Genomic DNA, 16,146 nt, shown 5'->3' on the forward strand with positions numbered 1-16,146 from the left:
AGTGGGGAAGGGAAGGAGAGAGGGGGGTAAGGGAAGGAGAATGTGGCAGAGGGGGAGAGGGAGAGGGGGAGGGGGAGAGGGAGAGGAAGGGGGAGGGAAGAGGGAGAGGGAGAAGAGGGAGGGGCAGAGGGAGGGGAGAGGGAGAGGGAGAAGAGGGAGAACAAGGAGAGGAGACTGGGCCTTTTATGAGCTTTTAAACCTCAAAGCTCAAATCTTACTGGCTTCAACAAGGTCAAATTTACACCTTCCTAAACAGTGTGACAGCTGGACCAAGCATTCAAAACTATTTTCCTATAAAGACCACTTCACTCAAACAACACATACACCACAAACATATACATATATTATACACACACACACACACACACATATATATATGTATATATATATATATTATTACTTCTAGTTTATAAATATATGATATACTTATTTTTATGAAGAATTATTTTGAAAGTTTTCTTTTTTTCTTTTTTTTGTTTTTCTTCTGCTTTATTTAATTATTTATTTCTAGTTATTTAGTTATTTTTTAATTGATTGATTTCTACTGGATATTTTATTTACATTTCAGATGTTATCCCACTACCCCATCCCCCCCGGTACCCAGGAACCCCATCCCATCCCCCTCCTCCTGCTTCTATTAGCATGTGCTCACACCTACCCCCCCACTCCTACCTCCCCACCCTCAAATTCCCCCACACTGGGCATCCACCCTTCATGGGACCAAGGATTTCTTTCCCACCTATGCCAAACAAGGCCATCCTCCCCTACATATACTGGAGCCATGGATCCCTCCCTAAGTGCTCCCAGCCTGGTGGTTTAGATCCTGAGAGCTCTGGTTTGTTGGTATTGTTGCTCTTCTCATGGGGACTCAAACCCTTTCAGCTCCTTCAGTCTTCTCTCTAACTCCTCCATTGGGAACCCCTTGATCAGTTCAATGGTTAGCTGTGAGCATCTGCCTCTGAATATGTCAGACTCTGGCAGAATATGGCCGACTCTAAGGAGATAGCTATATCAGGCTCCTGTCTGCATGCATTTCCTGATATCCATACCAGCTTCTACCTTTGTTGACTGCACATGGGATGGATACCCAGGTGGAATGGTCTCCAGACGACCCCTTCTTCAGTTTCTGTCCCACACTTTGTCTCCTTATTTGGTCCCTTGAATATTTCATTACTCCTTCTAAGAAGGACCGAAGCACCCACACTTGGTCTTTCTTCTTCATGAGCTTGATGTGGTCTGTGAGTTGAATCTGTGGTATTTCAAGTTTGTCTGTGGTATTTCAAGCTTCTGGGCTAATATCCAATTATCAGTGAGTGAATACCATGTGTGCTCTTTTGTGATTGGGTTAACACACTCAGGATGATATTTTCTAGTTCCATCCACTTACTTAAGAATTTCTAGAATTCATTGTTTTTATACTCCATTTTATAGATGTACCACATCTATAAAATTTTTGTATCCATTCTTGTGTTGAAGGACATCTGTGTTCTTTCCAGCTTCTGGCTATTATAAATAAGGCAGCTATGAACATAGTGGAGCATATGTCCTCTTTATTTTCTAACTGATCATTTATTTGATAGAGAATATCTAAGTGTACAGAAAAATCATTGTAAATATAAAGATACATTTTAAGTACAGCTTGTTGGGTTGGGCAAATATATACTGTGTCAAGTTTACAACTTACAAAAGTATGTTTATTTCAGATAGTATCAAATCAAGAAAAGTTGCCTCAAATCAAATCAAGGAAAGTTATCAGGTCTAAAATGATCTGTTACTTGATGATAAATGCTTCATTTTTTTCTATAAAGCTATAAACCTTACTGTGGATGTGTCTACAAACAGAAATCTAAAATACATCATATTAAAAGTGATAAAATGCCAGGAGTAAATTGATGAGGACATCATTATATTTGCAATCTTTAATTCCCCACAACAAAACATGAGCTGATGGAACTAATTGAAAATGTTTAAGAATATAGCAACACTATCAATCACTTGATCAATCACTTGTGTATATTGACATCTGTACACCATGTCCAGATACCAAAGAGTACAGACTCTTTTCAAGTTCACAAAATCATTCACTAAGAGAGATATTCTATTCCTTAGAAAACATAGGAAGTAAATTCCTAAAATGTATTTATTTTAATCCTAAATGGAATCAGTCTAGAAATTAATAGCACAGAGCTAGAAAATGTAAACTTAGGACATTGACAGCACAGTTCTAAGTCACACAGAGAATAAAAAACTGGAGAAAAGTTATTTGTACTTAAAAAAGATGCACAACTTGCCAAAAGTTGTGAGATGATATGTTACTGGTACAGAACATTAGGGCAGTAAAATAACCTATTACAAAAAAAAATGAATTCAATTTTGTAGTGCATCTGAGTAAATAGAAATTTAGAAAAAAAAGGCAACCTCAATGTACAGGAAATAATAAATAAAATTAGAAACCCACATATATACACAAATAAAAAGTATAAAACTCAAAAATGAACTTTGTTGTTTGAGACAGGATTTTACTATGCAGCCCAACCTGTCCTCGGACTCATTATATGAGTCAGTTAATGTAAGACTCAAAGAAATCTGCCACCTGCATAGACAAAGCAAAGGCATAGACCATCACATCTGGTTTTGATGATCCTAAAAAACAATAAAATCAATAAACCTTCATCGAGGCTATAAAATTTAATAAATGTTGCATCACCCCAGACTTTAGGAATATTATGAAGAGCTCTAATTTTTCCAGCAAACTGAGCAATTTGGATGAAGTACTCTTTGAAGTACATTTTTATGAGAACGTATCTAAGAAAAGATAGACTATATTCTTCCTTTTTTTGCAGATTTAGGAGCTGAACCCACCCTTTACTGCTTGCTAAGCCAGGTCTACATCCCTAGCACAAAAGTAATTTCCTTAATAGTACTAAATTTGGGAAAACTTTCAATTTTTGTTTTAATCTTCCAAAAGTTAAAATATGAGATTAATGTAGGTTCATTAGTAAATTCTAGAAAAAAGAAATACATTACGTGAAATTAAATTAGCTCTACAGAACTCATACATATTAGTCACAACTGCACAGGCAAAATTCTAGAGAAAATACTAACAGATATCATTTAGAAATATATAAAATATGTACTAATATAGTAGAAAGACTACATTCCTTTAACTGTTATTATATATATTATTATATTTTATTTGTATTCTATTTTCATCCCCAATGTAATATATTTATTGTTAAATTCACACTTTAATAACTTTCAACCACATATAAACATGCACCCTTACACACACACACACACACACACACACACGTGCACGTTCACACACACACACACAGACTATTTCACTATATTGTATTTACTCTTAATCTTCCCACACTTCCTAATCTCCCATCCATTACTCTTATTCATACATGTCCCTTTCCCACATTCAGGCTATTTAGTAATATCCTGTGACCTCTAATTTTAGCCAATAAAATCTGGGTTTTCTCAGGTTTGGAAACATCCATTGGAGTCTGATGGGTTCACCAGTTGACATACAACTGAAGGCAGTGACTGACTTCCCTTCTCCTAGAATTGATTACACTTACAGTAAGCCACCAGAAAGTTCCATGTACTTCTAATGACTGTCTATTACCAGATACAGTCGTGTTCAAGACTATTGGCCACAACCATATTGCTGTTGTTGTAGTGCATTATGTGCCAGGTCATGTTCAGCAATTCAGTGTCTTGCTCCAAAGATATTGTTGTGTATCCCTCTTCTCTGTCTTCAGGCCCTTTTATTATCATTATTTATTATTTATTTTATTTATTTGCATCCTAACTGTTGCCCCTGTCTTAGATCCCCTTGCAGAGTTCTTACCCCCATCACTTCTCACCTTCCCCTCTGAAAGGGTGATGTCCCCATATCATCCCACCCTGGCACATCAAGTCTCTACAGAATTAGGCCCATCCTCTCACACTTGGTCAGACAAGGTAATCGTCTGCTATATTTGACCCCAGGGCCTTTAACCAGCCCATTTATACTCTTTGGTTGGTGATTTAGTCCCTGGGAGTGCCCAGAGATCCAGGTTAGTTGACAAGGTTGTTCTTCCTATGGGGTTGCCATCCCCTTCAGTTCCTTCGGTCCTTCCTCTAACTCTTCCATAGAGGTCCCTGACTTCTGCCTGTCCAATGCTTGAGTTTAATCTCCATTTGTCTCAGTCAGCTGCTGGGTAGAACCTCCCACAGGACAGCCATGCTAGGCTCCTGCCTGGAAGGACAACATTGGATCAGTAATAGTGTCAGGAATTGGTGCTCTCCCATGGGATGGTTTTCAAGTTGAGCTGGTCACTGGTCTGCCATTTCTCAGTCTCTGCTCCATTTTAGTCTCTGCATTTCTTTTAGACAGGAGCAATTTTGAGTCAAAAAATTTGAAGGTGGTTTGGTGTCCCTATCCCTCCACTGGGAGTCTTGTATGACTGCTGGAGGTGGTCTCTTCAGCTTCCATATCCTCACTGTTGGGCATTCAGCTAATGTGCGGGGCGCGCGTGTAGTGGTCTCGCCGGCAAAAAACATACACACACACGCACACACACATACACACCAGAATCCTTCCGTAGAAACACGTTTATTCCCATAAGCCAAAATGGTGGTAGAAGACCCCTCCCAGCCCTGGGAAAAACCCTTATATACCCTAGAGCGGCGTAATCATCTCTGATTGGCCGTAAACTCGTAGCGCGCCAAACGCCGTGGGATGGGCTTAGCCTTGGCGGGCTTTACATGGCACATGCGCACTTTATTTGTTTACTAGGAAGAATTATGGCTGACAGCGCCACCTAGCGATGGCGGACTTTGCCAGCTCTGCCGCGGCTCCTAACATCTGCCCCTTTTTTTTGTTTTTAAAAGCAGAGGGTGGTAAAGGTCCCTGGGAAGGTTACGTAACTCCCATATTTGGGGGTCTCACGGCGGGTCTGAGTCTCTTTAGAGGGCGGTGCTCAAACTCTTACCCGTCACGGGGTCAGCCTCCCCACCCGAGGCTGCCCTGTCTTAGGTGGCCGAGACTTATCCGTCCACTCCGTTATTGACTTACCAGACCTTCTATCCGTGGAACGAACACCTTAGTGGGCAGGGACTGTGTACAGAAATGTTTGAGGCTTTACAGGGTGTCTTTACCAGAAGCCCTTGGGTACAGCGGCTGAGGAATCTGTCTACTGGCTATTTCTTTTTTGTTTTGTTAACCAGGCACTGGTCAATGTCCCGTGTCTAGGCTGACTGACATTTCTCCCCAGCCAGCACCAAAGAATGGTGAGCTCTCTGGCTAGGCTACGAGGGTCGCGCACCCACACCTGGCATTCTCAGAATGTGCGCCCCAGGTTGTGGGCACTCGTAATGCCTGTCACCGGGTAATATCACCATTCGTGGTATACCTCTGGCATATGAGATCAGCTTATTCCCGTCGTTGGGATCAATTGACAGCCGGCCTGGAGACAAAAGGATGGAGTTATCTAACTGACTGCCCTTGGCCTGTCTAGTATGGTACCAGTTATGACTCAAACCCAAGGCCTGATCAAGCAAATTCCATCTTGGGGGAATAAGCGATCAAAGAACCAACAGTTTAAAACCGTCTCCCTTACCCTACCAGGTGCAATGGAAACAAGTCCTCCGGGTGCAAGGGCTAAGGGGAACAGAAAGAGATGCAAACACCCATCCCTGTGCAATGGAGTCATCTCCTAGGGGTGCAAGGGCTGTTTGTCTCAAAATTCAGGTACCACAGCTATACAGACAAGAATCAGCCAGGCCAAGACTCCTCACTGACCCAGTGTAAAGGGCAAATGTTCTGGGGTGCAACGCTGATGGCCTAACATTTAGCACCACTACTCGTGGGGGGGAGACTGCTTATAATTGAGGCAGTGATAACCACACTGCAGGGGAAGCCCCTAGTACTTTGGAAGCGCCTGTGCAAAAATAGCCTTGTCAAGATTATGTTGAGCTCTGAGTTTGCAAACCAACCAAAGATGAATACTAATCCGCAACTAGGGTAAACCAAACAGGCCTACTCCCACCCACTTAAAAAAGGGAAGAAAAGGAAAGGAGGACAGTCCCTCAGTCACCACAGCTGCTCTCAATTTTCTGAGTGTCTCACTGAAGTTTTCTGAGCAGTTTCCTGTAAGATACTGAAACAATTTTCTGGACAGATTAGTTACACGAGTAAAGTTTTTATACTGTACACTGGTGATGTAAAGTGTACCCAGTTTTCTCTCACATCTCAATTGGGCTAGTTGAAAGAGGATATCTAATCTCTCTTTCACTAAATCAAGGCGTTGATTAAGGATGATTAGCCCGCCTTTTAGTAGGGTACTGGCGGAGGTTTGAAGGTTAACAGTCTCTGCCACCGTGGCTGACAATTGGGGGTAGTGCCCACCTGAACAGAAGTTGACATAGCAATCTCAGTGGCAGTGGCGGTAACGACACTAATTAATATCGTTGTCACTATGGCTGCAGTTATACCAAAATCTCTTTTTTGTCTAAATAATGACAAAGTGGAAGCAGTCTCCACGGGGATGGGAACCCATCGCGTGACTCTGGCAACCATAGTGCGAGTGAATCTTTAGAATTCCAACACTGGGACATCCAGCAGGTTTTATTGGGACAATTCTTAAAGGTGGAATTTGATAAAATAAACAAAAATACTAGGAACCTGTATCCCTTGGATCAGTACAAGGGCTATCAACAGAGCCTGGAGGGTCTGTCTGGGTGTCACTTTCCAGTATCGCGAGTCGCCTCGTCAGCCGCTCTGGTAGCCAAAACGGATTGTCTTCTTCCTGTGGAAACACACAGACCGCTCCCCTGGCTCTTAATAAAACAATATCTGGGCCCTTCCATTGTCCGGTCAAAATATCCTTCCATTTCACCATCTCTTTCGGCCTCTCAGGCTCTAAACAGTGACGGTCAGCAGCTGAATGGCCCTGACTGTCCAGATTTAAAATATTGAGGGTAAAAAGTGCTATAGAGACGGTGACTCGTGGCACTGAGGGTAGAGTCTCCTCGACTCCTCCCTTTTGTTTTATTAGATAAGACTTAAGAGTGCGATGAGCCCGTTCTATGATGCCTTGTCCTTGAGGGTTATAAGGGAGGCCTGTCAGATGGGTTACCTCCATTTGGCAACAAAACTGTCTAAACTTTTGAGAAGTGTACGATGGCCCATTGTCCGTCTTAAGAATTTTAGGCTTCCCCCAGGCACTCCATGCCTCAAGGCAGTGTTGAATAACATGTGCTGCCTTTTCTCCGGTCAACGGAGAAGCAAATATAATTCCAGAATAAGTGTCAATGGAAACATGTAAATATCGTAATTTACCAAAGGTTGGGATGTGAGTAACATCCATTTGCCAAATCTGTAGTGGCCGAATTCCTCGTGGATTAATTCCTACATGAGGCACTGGTAAAAATTGACAGCAATTCTGACATTGAGTAACTATATCTCTAGCTTCCTTTCTAGTTATCTCAAACCGACGACTTAACGTCTCTGCTGTCACATGAAAGTTTTTATGAAAATTCTTGGCCAAATCTAATTTGGAAGATAAGGCAATAGCAACCAATTTTGTGGCTCGATCCGCTAGGTCATTCCCATGAGACATTGGGCCTGGTAGACCTGAGTGAGCCCTGATATGTGTAATAAAAACTGGGAATCTCCTATTAACTAAGGCGAATCGAATCTTTTGAAAAACTTTTACGAGTCTACTAGATGGTCTAATTAGCCCAGCCACTTCTAAGGCTTTAACTGCATTTACTACATAAAAGGAATCTGAAACAATATTTAAAGGGCCTGGAAAGGTTTCAAGAACCTCCAGAACTACCAAACATTCCACAACTTGAGGTGAGGTCTCATGATATTGTTTGGCAGTGACCTTATTATCAATTACATAAGCACCCACACCTGTCTTTGACCCATCTGTGTAAACTACCACTCCATCTGGGAGCGGCTTTTGAGATAAAACCTGTGGAAATACAATAGCTTGAGTTAAGGCAAACTGTAAAATGGGATGTTTAGGGTAGTGATTGTCTATTTGGCCATTAAAGGAGGTGACCAACACGGCCCAAACATCAGAGGTAGCAGATAATATTTGAACTTGATATGCAGTATAAGGCACTATTAAAACCTTAGGCTCCCTTCCAAAATGAGTGACAGCTGCTTTTAATCCCCGTAAGGCAAGCTGAGCAACTGCATCTGGATACCATTCAATAATCTTTGCAGGAGAGGCATTAGGATGAATCCATAATAAGGGTCCATCGTGCCATAATACGGCAGTTGGTAAACATCTGGTTTTAAAGACACACAGATTAAAAGTTTTGGTCTCATCAATGCGTTTTAGCTGAGCTTCCTGCAAGGCATCCTCCACCAATCGCAGGGCATGGTTTGCAGCCGGTGTTAACGCTCTTGGTGAGGAAATATGGGAATCTCCTTCCAGAATGTCAAACAAAGGTTTTAATTCAGCAGAGGGAATTTTTAAAAATGGTCTTAACCAATTTATATCACCTAATAACTTTTGAAAATCATTTAAGGTATGTAAATGATCTCTGCGAATTTCTAATTTTTGAGGAACTATTTTCTCTGGGTAAATAACTGTCCCTAAAAAGGAACCAATTTCTGAAATTTGAACCTTCTCTGTGGCAATATGCAGACCCCACTGTCTTAATGTAGCAATTAATAAAGGATATGAGTTCTGCAAAATGGTCAACTCTTTATGGCATATTAAAATATCATCCATAAAATGAATCAAGAGTAGAGAAGGAAATTGTTTCTTAACAGGTTCAAGGGCCATTTGTACATACAGCTGACACATAGTAGGACTATTTGCCATGCCTTGAGGCAAAACTGTCCACTGATATCTTTTATCTGGCTCAAGGTGATTAACAGCAGGTAAGGTGAACGCGAATCTTTGCCTATCTTGCGGGTGTAGGGGAATGGAGAAAAAGCAATCCCTAATGTCTATAATTATTATCCTCCACTGCTTAGGTAAAGCAGAGAGCAGAGGCAGCCCTCGTTGTACTGAGCCAAACAGCTGCATCTGTTTATTAATGGCCCTTAGATCATGGAGAAGTCTCCATTTTCCTGATTTCATTTTTATAACAAAGATAGGGGTATTCCAAGGAGAAGTAGAAGGTTCTAAATGACCAAGCTGTGCCTGTTCCTCAATCAGCCTTGTAGCAGCTTCCAATTTTTCAGAGGATAGGGGCCACTGAGGAACCCACACGGCTTCCTCTGTAAGCCAGGGTATGGGCAAGGAGCCCTCAGTGGCAACTAGGGAAAACCCAGACCTTGTCTCCCTGTATTACTTTCTTGTGAAATTGGGTTCAACCTTCCCTGTTCCTTTCTGCCAAGGCCTTTTCCTTCCTTATATCCCATTCTTTTCATAATATTAATAGCTTGTTGAGAGTACTCATTAGTTAGAGTCAGTCCCAGGTCTTGTAAAATGTCTCTTCCCCAGAGGTTAACGGGGAGAGGAAGCACATAAGGTATAAAGCTTCCTGTCTGACCCTCTGGCGTCTTCCAAGTCAAGGAGCGTGAACTGACGGTGGGGTTGGCCTCATATCCCAAACCTTGTAAGGAATGGGATGACTGTGTAACAGGCCACGTTTTTGGCCACCAGTTAGAGGAAATAATACTTTTATCAGCTCCTGTGTCTAAAATTCCTGTAAAGCTCTTCCCTTCTATTGTTAATTGTAAAGTGGGTCTGGTTTTGAGATCCACTACTAAATGAGCAAAGTCAGTTCCTGAAGAACCGAACCTATTGGCACCTCTTGGCGCCCCGGTGGATGGAAAACAATTATGTAAACTTGGAAGGATAACCAATTGAGCAATCCTGTCTCCAGGGGAGATAGAAAATATGCCTTGTGGGCAAGAACAGAGAACTTGAAGTTCTCCTGTATAATCTTGGTCTATGACACCAGGATGAACCACAAGCCCCTTCAGGGTAAGAGAGGAGCGGCCTATAATGAGGCCAACGCTTCCCTCAGGCAGGGGACCTTTAAAATCAACCGGGATAGGTTGTACACCCTCATGTGGCATTAATAAGAATTGGGAGATAGAGCGGAGGTCCAACCCTGCGGACCCTCTGGTAGCTCTGTAGTTAGAGATCTCCCCCGGTTGTAGGCTTGTGCCCCATATTTTTTGGGGCCCTGAGACCTTGGGCCCGGATATTCGTTTTTTGAAATATTTTCATCTCTTTCTATAGGGGAGGGATCATGTTGAATAATCCTTCCCTGAATGTCCTTAACCGAACGACATTCATTGGCCCAATGATATCCCTTCCTGCATTTAGTACATAACCCAGGGGTTTTCTTTTGTATAGGAGTACGACATTCTCGTTTCAAATGACCCTGTTTACCACAATTATAACATACTTTACGGCCGCCAGGACCTGAGCGGCTCTGGCCCTGCAGGATAGCTGCTGCCAGGCCCGCGTTAGTCAGTGGGCCTCCAAGACCTCGGCAGACCTTTATCCAATCTGTCAGCCCTTTGTTTCTCCTAGGGGCAATAGCTGCCTTACATTCTGGTGAGGCATTTTCATATACTAATTGCTCGATCAATGGCTTGACTTGCTCTGGGTCTCCGAAAATTTTGCCTGCTGCTTCTGTCATTCTAGCAACAAATTCTGAGAAGGACTCCTGGGGGGCTTGTAATATTTTTGTTAAATTTCCTCCAGCCTCGCCCCTTTTTGAGAGGGCCTTCCATGCCTTAATTGCGGCGGCGGCGGAAATCTGGCCATATGCTCCCCAATCATAGTTAGTCTGGTCAGCAACATACTGTCCTTGCCCTGTTAATAATTCGAAAGTCCACTGTCTCTGGTTGCCCTCTGCATTAGCGTTGGCCTTTGCCTGTGCTTGAGAAGCATCGTGCCACAAGGCCTTCCATTCCATATACTGTCCCATATTAGGGAGGGCCGCTTTTACTGTGTTCTGCCAATCATTCGGAGTCATTGCCATAGTGGCAAATCTCTCAAGCTGCATAATTGTAAAATTAGCATCAACTCCATATTTGTTAACCGATTCAGCAAATTCTTTGATAGAAGCATACTCTACAGGCGCGTGGACACGGCCTCCTCCCGCGTCCTCAAACACTGGAAAAGCTTGTAACATTTTTCTTTTGTCTTCCTCTGAAAGGAAGGAGCTTGAGCCGCGTCCGTCCACATGAGGCGGAAGTGCGCCGGGAACATTAGGTTGGGAGGGCGCTACAGGCTGAGAGGCCGTCCGGCTTCTATCTCTCGTTTTCCCCTGCTTTAGATTTTGCGGCGGTAACTGTTTACCTATTTCTTCATCTGAGTCCTCTGAGGAAGTTATCCCCTCCGACTCAGAGGCATCACGCCCCAGCACTTCCTTTACCGGATAAAGAGATCTTTTTCTGAGGCTTCCTATCCTCCCATCTCTCCCAAGAGCGTTCTTTCTCTCATCTCTCACTTCCTTGGACTGTGTGTCTTTGGAAGGGCCTTTTTCCTTAAATATATTTTTTCTTCCTTTTTCTTTCTGAATTCCTAAGCGCTTCTGTCCTGTCTCTGTCTCTGACATGCTGATTTGTACTATTCTCCGAACCCTCATGAAAACCAGGAGTAAAAAAAGTGATCCTGCTAGCACCATGGCGAAAGCCTCTAACGTTCCTGCCAACTGGGGAGGGAAGTGAATCAAATCAAATCGAAACATATCTTTCAGAGAACGTTACCCCGTCCTACGGTTCTGGATTCTCTCCACGCGTGGATGGCTAGCGGGGGTCTTCTGAATACGGTGCCGGCGATGGTAAATTCTCCCGGGTTTTTCGGCACCAAATGTGCGGGGCGCGCGTGTAGTGGTCTCGCCGGCAAAAAACATACACACACACGCACACACACATACACACCAGAATCCTTCCGTAGAAACACGTTTATTCCCATAAGCCAAAATGGTGGTAGAAGACCCCTCCCAGCCCTGGGAAAAACCCTTATATACCCTAGAGCGGCGTAATCATCTCTGATTGGCCGTAAACTCGTAGCGCGCCAAACGCCATGGGATGGGCTTAGCCTTGGCGGGCTTTACATGGCACATGCGCACTTTATTTGTTTACTAGGAAGAATTATGGCTGACAGCGCCACCTAGCGATGGCGGACTTTGCCAGCTCTGCCGCGGCTCCTAACAAGCTAAGGTTACCCAGCTGAATCCTGGGAGCTTCTTATATCCCAGGTCTCTGGAATTTCTAGAGGTTTTCCCCTACCCTGACCCCTGGCAGTTGCATATTTCCATTAATTCTCCTGGCTTTCTGGGTCTCTCTCCTGTCTTCCCCTCTATCTGATCCTGTCTCCCATTCCTGTACTCCTCATCTCTCCCACTAAAGTCCCTTCCTTCCTCTCTCTGCCTCCTATGATTATTTTGTTCCTCCTTCTAAGTAGGATTTAGAATCCTCACATGGGCATTCTTTCTTATTTAACTTCTTAGGGTCTGTGTGGTATGTCATGTTTATTATGTACATTTTTGTTAATACCCATTTATCAGTGAGTACATACCATGCACGTCCTTTTTAATCTGGGCTGTCTCACTCAGGATATTCTTTAGTTCCATCCACTTGCCTGGAAATTTCATTATATTCTGGTTTTTAAAATTTTCTGGGTGGTGCAGACCTTAAAATAGAGAAATTAGTGCACAGGCACAAATCATTTCTCATCACAGGGGACACTGATATGATACAATATATTATACCACTGTCATACGATATGAACAGTTGGTTTTTTCCAACATATAATATCATTGGTCACGTAAAATTTATGGTATGCATATAAAAAGTACATTACCAATGATACACAGTGACTAAGTTGATTTATAGAAATAGTGTAAGGCTAGTTGAACAGCTGAAAATGTACTAATATTATCAATGACTGAGACACACTAAAAATGTCACTTGGCCATACTGAAACATATTTGAGAAAGTACAATTTCCATTTATTATAAATAGTTTTAATGATCTTTCATTGATGACTCATAGTATAGAGTATTTTTCACATGCTCTTTTAACCACCATATTTATCCTTTCATGTGGTATGATTTAAGGCTTTCCACCCATTTTTAGACAGAAGTTTGACACAGAATCTCTATGTGCCGTGTAGCCTTGGATCTCAAGAGTGTCCTGAGTGGAGCACACACATTAAAGACATTCTTATACATAGTAGTAAGCACTGGAAGTTTCATTACTAACCGCAGAAATGGTATACATAAGTCTGTTCCTCCTACAACTTTGTTCCTTTGAAGTTAAAGTATCAGTTTATCAATGAAGAAAGGAAATGAGAGTTCATTCGGAATGAAAACCCAAAACCTTGTTTTCAGAAGGTGTGATTATTTACCTAAAAGTAAAAGTAATGATGGAAATGTCTCTATAATTGAATATAAGTGTTTGGCAGGTGTGAAGTTAATACCCACAAGCTAATCAAATTTCCAGTTTAGCAGTAATGAACAAGTATAATGTGAAATTAAAACTTAAAATACCATTCATTTTAGTACAAACAAAATGTCATTCTTATAGATAAATGTGAAATATATTCACATGCATAAAATCTATGTGAAAAGTCTAAACTTACAAAATAAGTAAACAAATGTATGAATGCACCAAAAGCTGTAAGTTTGCCACTCTATTATCTGTTAAATGAGTACAATCCTAGAAAATGAGTCAAATAGTTTCTATCATTGATAATGATAAACTCCTTTTCAAATTTAAGTAAAAGATGTAAAACAGATTAAATGTAAATAATATCAAACAAACAAAAAATAAACAAATAAACAAAACCAAATTAAGGGTCTGAAGTTATTTGAATTTGGGACTTAAAGTATACAAATATCAGAAAAACAAATGAATCAGTGTATACAAAGTCAAATCAAAGCAGAACTTTGTCCAGAAATAGACAAACAAACACATAAACAACAAATGTCTAAGAATGAATAAAGACAGCAAAACTCCAAAGACACTATCTTTTCAAAAAATAGTACTAGGTTACTAAAATACAGATCCATCCATATGAAGTAACTGTTCAAGATAAAGCTATTAATAAACCAACATGAAAGTAGATCATTGGATTCAGTGTGAAGTACACAAAATTCCTACACTATAATATTGGAGAAAATCTAATGATGTTTGTGTGTGAAAATGGGTATTTAGAATTATGAAACCTTTCCCATAAAATGTGTTTGTGTTGACCATTTTTTTAAAGAAAAAAATTGGACACAAATTTATCTAGGAAGAGGGCATTTTAACTGAGAAAACATCTGAAATATTGCCTATAGGAATATCTGAGGGGGTATTTTCTTCATTATGATTGATGTGGAAGGAACATCCAGCAAAGAGTAATGATATTCTAATCCAATAGTCCTAGGAAGCAGACAGGGCAAGCCATAGCTTCTGTTCATATCCTTGCCTCTATGTTCCAGCCTTGAGTTCCTGCTCTTTTATCCATCAGTGATGAACTGTGACTCAGGATATGTATATTAGTTAATATTTGAATGCTGGGAACAGACACCATAACCAAGGCAACTCTTATAAAGAAAATGCTGATTGGAGCTGGTTTACAGCAGATTCAGAGGTTCAGTCAATTTTCTTCAAGGCTGTAGCATAGCAGAGTCCAGGCAGGCATGTGTAGGAGGAGCTGAGAGTTCTACATATTGTTACAAAAGCAAACAAGAGAAAAGGGACTTCTAGGCAGCTAGGATGATGGTCTTAAAGCCCGCACTCTTGATAATATACTTCCTCCAACAAGGCCAAACATACTCCAACAAGGACATACTACCTAAGAGTATTACTCTCTAGGCCAACACTTTTCATAGCCCTGTTTGCTGTTGTTGTTTTTGTTGTTGTTGTTGTTGTTCATGGTGTTTTGTCACAGCAGTAGAAACACTAAGACAACATAAAAATAAGAAGATCCAATAATAAAGGAGATTCTACATGTAGCTAACTCTCAGACATCTAGTCAGAGAGACTGAGGCAGAAGATCATTGAGATCGAGGCTACACTGACCTGTATAGTAAGGTTCCATATCAAAAACTGGGCTTGAAACATGAACAACGAAAATGCTCTAAAGGTGATGAATGGTGGGCAAATTCACCTAGGAAAAGAGGCTCTAAGTGATAAGTTTTAAGAGGACCAAATTTTAAAACAACAATAAGATATTACTAGATTCCTATTGAAAGAGTCAGAATTAATTACATTGTTAATAAGTCATGTTGGTCGGATTGTGTATGTGCATGCGTTCTACATGCCTGCACCAGAACAAAGACTGAATTGATGTGGTAATATAAAATTTTATAGTACCATGAATGACAAATTGACAGTTTCTTATATATTTAAATACCCTCCTAGAATAAATTTTATTAATTGTGCCTGAATATCTTTATTCTAGAAAATTGAAAGCTCACATACACAAGAGTTTACATGGATTTTAGAAATAGCTTTCTTCACAACTGGCAACCTTGGAAGCAGCCCAGTAGATGAATATTTAAACTGTATTTCGGTCAGAGTTCTCCAGAGAAAGTATCAGAATGTGAAGATTTATGAGAGGGAACTGGATCATCTGCTTTTGGGGTCTGAGAAGTCTTAGAACAGGAAATCTGAAAGATAAAATCTGTAGGTACCAAAAAGTGGTTTAGTTCAAGTCAAAAGGCTTCACAGGCAAAGAAATTGGTGATGTATTTTTGAGCATCAGATCCAAATTAAAATCTGAAACCTGTAGAAAGGAGTGGTAGCAGCTGTTCTGGAGTTGAATGCTGCAGCATCAATAGTGCAAATGCAGGAAATAGAGATTACCTTAACTCATGGACATTGAGAAAGGACATTGCTTTCTATGCTGTTGTTGTTGCTGTTATTATTACTATTATTACTTTTAAAATTCTTATCTTATACAATACATGCTGATGACAACCATTTCTCCCTCCATTCCTCCCATTCTCGCCCTGCAACCTGCCCTTTTCTCCAGGTCCACTGTTCCTCTGTGGTCCCGCTACATGGAACAATAATTACCATTTTTGTATTTGTATATTTTGTAAACCATCCATACTGAGCTCTAATGTAATTATAAAACTGTGAAAATGATGTCAGCACATGTTTTCTTGTCCATTTTAACAAATGTTATCAATATGTGGAGATATGTTGATAACGCAAAGTTA

This window comes from Grammomys surdaster, unplaced genomic scaffold, assembly GCF_004785775.1.
Source record: "Grammomys surdaster isolate TR1022 unplaced genomic scaffold, NIH_TR_1.0 126679, whole genome shotgun sequence".
NCBI lineage: Eukaryota > Metazoa > Chordata > Mammalia > Rodentia > Muridae > Grammomys > Grammomys surdaster.